Here is a 5,236-nt window from a genome sequence, read left to right on the forward strand (position 1 = left end):
GAACTCAACAATTCCAGAACTCAAGGAGTCTATGATACTACTCATCTCAAGAATGCTCGACTCGGGGGAGGGGGTGATGGGGGTTCATGTGGGAATTATGGGCATGAACTACTCAACTCAAGGGCTCAATGATACTCCTCATCTCAAGACTGTTCGACTTATAGGGTTCATGCGGAATTATGGGCATGACTACTCAACTCAAAGACCTTCATGGGTAACATGTAGTAGTCCCATGATTAGGAATATAATATCGAAAGGATTAAAACACAATGCTCAAGAACTTAGAACTTGGAGATACTACTCCTCTCAAATATACTCAACTGATGGAGTTCATACGGAAGTTATAAACATGAACGACTCAACTCAAGGGTCTAAATAACAATATGTAACTCATGTATAAGATTTTTCTCATTCTCATACTTACTTCTTCAAAACTTAACTCAAAATCCATAGTTGATCTCAAAGGATTCACAATTGAACTCAAAGGCTTTCTTGAAACTCTACTCTTAACTCTTTCTTGAATTTGAATTATGAATTCAAGTTATGATTCATGATATGAAGGATATCGATGATAATGTAGACTCATGAATACATTCTCCTCATTCTCATTCTCACTTGCTCGAGTCTTGAAACAAGTTATTAAAAGTTGTAAAAGACTCCTCAAAAAGACTCAAAGGACTTTCTCAAAAATGTTCGAAAGAACTCTCAAGACTTAACTCTTAACTCTACCTTGAATCTGAATTATGAATTCAACGTTATGATTCATGTTATGAATGATTTCTAGGTGTTTATAAGTAGTTTAGAGTAGTTAGAATCATAAGGGGTGAAGATACATTTCAAAGGAACTCAAACAGGACAACCGGCAGAAAATGAGTGGGGCCAGGCGACCCTAGCGCATTCCTAGCGTGGGGTACCAGCCCCTAAACTTCAAAGGCACTATCTTGGTGCACTGACCTGCTAGCGCATCTGTGGCGCATCGCGCCACCATTCCCCCAGACAATTCCGACGAATTTTTCTACTCGTTTTCTGACCATAATTCGAGTAAAATTTAGTGGTTTCTTCTCCAATCACTTAGAATCGAATACCCAACCTAAGTACACACTAATCTACTCAAAACGACCCTTAAAATCATTAACTTTCATCTCAAGATTCATCAAACCCCAACAAAACAAGATTTAAAATGAAACTTCAAGAACACTCATCAAGAACTCAATATACCCAAACTTATGGATGAAATTTGTAAAAAGAAACTCAGGATTGCGTGTGGGTGAACGAACCAACACTATGAAAACTTACATACCTCTTAGGGATCAAACCCATGGTGAAAATCCGCAACAAAACTCAAGAATCTCGACGAACGCTTTGATCCTTTCATCTTTTCTCTTCTTGAACTCTCAACTAAAACCCTAAGCATAGATTAGGATTATAAAACTGAAACCTAATCAGTTTAGACACCTAAAACCTTACTAAAAATGAATTAAATCTGACCGGGTAAGGAAAAGACCAAAATATCCCTCACTATTTTCGGGTAACTTTCCTTAATGGGACAGCCTAACTTCAAAAAGTCATATCTCACTCATCCAAACTCTAAACATAGCAAATTTGGTGGTCTTGGAAAGATAATTCAAAGATCTTTCATTTGATATCTTATGGGCCACCTATCTCATCCTGTACTGAAAGTTATGGTTGTTTGAAGTTGACCCAAAACTTGAAAGAACTTACGCATGACTTGAATGAATCTTTTTGGAACTCAAGGTGCTATATCTAGTAACCATAACACTTAGGAAATTTTAAATTCCTCGGTAAAATCCTACTCACAACGAAGGATGATTCGAGTTTTAGTTCAAAAAATTTCTGGGGTGTTACATTTATCCTAGCTAGGGTTTTGACCTTTTGAGAGACGATCAGGTGAAATGAAAATGTCTTTTACCCTTTACCCTTGTATATGAATTGGAATTAATTTTAATTTCTTTTTGTTCAAAAATCAACGTGTAATATATTTAATTAGTTGGCAGCAATTGAGTGGCTCGCTACTACACGTGAGAGCGTTTGCATTTCATGCTCTTTGGCTGCAAAAATGGCGTGTTTATTTATTTAAAAGTTGGATAGTTAAAGTTCCTATTTGTGCACTATGAAAGTTGGAGGTCAAAGTTAAAATTTGAAGGCAAGTTTAGGGTCCAATATATGTATTATGCAAGATAAAAAATTGTCATATGTTGCATGAATTCCACGTTGTAAAGAGAGAATTTTTTTGTCATATTTGTTCCTTTTTATACACTTTATAAACAATCCCCAAAAAGAGGAAATAAAAAGATCAAAGAGTTCTTTTTAAAAAAAATTAAAACTAACATCAAAGAGTTCAACTAAATATCATTAAGATTTTTTATATTATCAAATCAATCAAAAAATATTTATAGGTTACAATATTTAATATTTATAACGTAAAATGTATATATTGTAACAAATCTAGATTGAGAGATAAAATTGATGTTTTTAATCCTTGAAATATTGATAAGTTTTTGTTTTGATCCTTGCAGTATATTATTAAACATATTTAACTTTCAATTAATTAAAATGTATAACATATATTTTATCTTTCAACTTGTGAAACCTTACAAATTTAACAAAATATTAATTTGTAAATTATTTATGTATAAGAACTTCATGGCTTTTGAGAATGAGAACATTCAAATTAATACTTCTTCTCCTACATCTACTAATCAAGTTAAGAAATACACACAAGAAGTTGAAACAAGTAATATCTTTTCAAATGTATTGTATTTTTTAAAAATCTATTGTGTTTTCAAGTTTTTGATAAACTTTTATATCAGGTTTAGTGGGTCCAGGTGCTATAGGAAAGGGACTAGAGAAAAGAACTGGATCTTTGAGCTCCTCTTTATAAATTTCTGAATATGAGGTGGGATCTTTCAACAAGATTGTTGTTTTTGCTAATGATACTCATACTAAATACACCAAATTGAGTTCAACCATGTCTTCTAGTCAAGAAATGCAAAAAATTAGTAATTGAGAAAGAGGATATGCATGAAAACCAATGTTTCATTGCCTCCATCTATTGATCAAGTTATGAAACACTCTCAAACAACATAAAATGTATGATATTTTGAATTCATATGTTATTAAGTCTTAGAAATGAGTTTGATTGCTATAGTTTTTATCAAATTATGCAATTGTAGGTTCATCTAATCCTACAAAGGTAAAAAGAGTTCGAGGAAGCAACAAGTGCAAAGAAGTTTCTTCACTTGAAATTGGACTAAAGTTGAAGGTAACATTTTACAATAATCGAACGGTTCGAACTAATAACAATCTTTTTTGAAGGAATTTGGAAAAAATTGTTCGTGATCATAACATTTGTCCCTTGGGGGTATCATCGTGGCATGATATTAAGCAAGAAAAATGGAATCACATGTGGGAAGCTGTTGAGGTAACAAATATACACCTTATTCAAATTCTTTGGTGTTACCTCATACATCACATGTTCTTGTCCATATAGCAGTTGTTGAAAAGCTTTTGAATCCATTCTACACCTGATTCTGCATTATATCTTTCATTAACGGAAGTTTCAAAAGTAATGTACACTTGTCGAATAATTTTAACATTTCAATTTTAATAAACACCTGACAACATATGATGCCTCTTCATTTTCTAAAAATAATAACTCAACTCATGTTTCAATTGTTGTAGCCTAAATTTGAGAGTGCTGATATGAATGATCTTCGTGATCATATATTGGGATGGATATGAACGAGTTATGGATTAAATGGATAGGACACTAGCATGAAAAATATGTGAAGGACAAGCCAATCCAACAGTCTCTTAAGAATGTCCCCAGTGGAGTAGACAAAAAAGAGTCGGAATGGTTAGTAAAGGAACATTTTCTTTTGAAAGTTTTCAGGTACTCATACTGAGTTAATAGTTTACTTTGGTACTCTTTTCCATAGTTTGATTTTCCTCCTTAGCACCTAATATACCTAAAACCAAACCTAAGTATAGAACATGTTTGATACATAGTATACTAGCATTCTAGATGAACGAACTAGCTAACATATGCCTAATTACTTGCACTAGAAGCTTATTGTTGAACAAATACAGGCAAGAAGCACTAGGAATGCAACAAATCGAGCCAAGTTGAAGATGCCTCATCATATTAGTAGCAAAGTATTATCATAAAATTATTTTCATAAATGGAATATTTAAGAGGTTTGTGTTATTTGACATGTTTGACTTTGATGTAAAGGGTGGGAAAGATGGCAATCCACCAGATTTGGCAACTATTTTCTTTGAGACTCGTAAGAAATGTAACAAGCTTGTTGAACCTAAAGCAATTGAAAAATAAGTGCATTTGGTAAATTGACTATGTTAGTTACTTGATATAATTGTTATGTGTTATGATATAAAATGTTCTTTGATATATTTTATAGGCTCAACTTGAAGAAATGTTTCAAGCAGATCTACCTCTACCTACCATAGAGATTGTTGAAAAATGTTGTGGACCTCAAACTCGTAGCCATGTATTTGGATTTGGGGGTGGAGTAAAGGCAAAAGATTTGAAAGGTGAAACTTCATCATAGGCTGAATTCTTGTCTGCGCTGCGTTCAACTCGAGAGGATATCAAATCCTTGAATGAAGAAAACAAATCCTTGAATGAGGAAAACAAATCCTTGAACGATCGCTTGTCTATCATAGAAGATGAAATGAAAAAAATAATGAAAATGAAAGAATTCTTCACCGCTCAACAATCATATGTCCCACCTCTAACATCGTCCTTCTCAACTGAATGACCACTGTCTTTTTCAGCTGACCAAGTTAGTAACAATATACCAGACTTTTTAATTTATTTTGTTGAAACGTAACACCATAATTAATGTCTGATTAAATAACATTATATGGATTTTTCGATGTGAAAATGAAATATTCCCAGTCACACAAGTAAACTTCAAGAATTGTGTTAATTGTGCAGTAAAATAAGAGACAATATCAAAAATGAATCTTGTTCATTAGAGTCAGTGACTTCTTATTGCTTACAATTGCTTCCTTGTTCCATGTATATATATATCTATCACATTCAATGTCCATGTTGTCTTAGGCTTGCATATTGTTGCACCATTGACATGCCACTCTACAATAGTTGCAGTCTATTTCTGTACGACAACAACTTAGAAGACAACATTTTATTTGCTATCATCTTCTCAATAGTCGGGAGACATTTTTGTATTGA

The sequence above is a fragment of the Solanum verrucosum genome, unplaced genomic scaffold (genome assembly GCF_900185275.1).
Source record: "Solanum verrucosum unplaced genomic scaffold, falcon-dt-bn FXZP01000049.1, whole genome shotgun sequence".
Taxonomy (NCBI): Eukaryota; Viridiplantae; Streptophyta; class Magnoliopsida; order Solanales; family Solanaceae; genus Solanum; species Solanum verrucosum.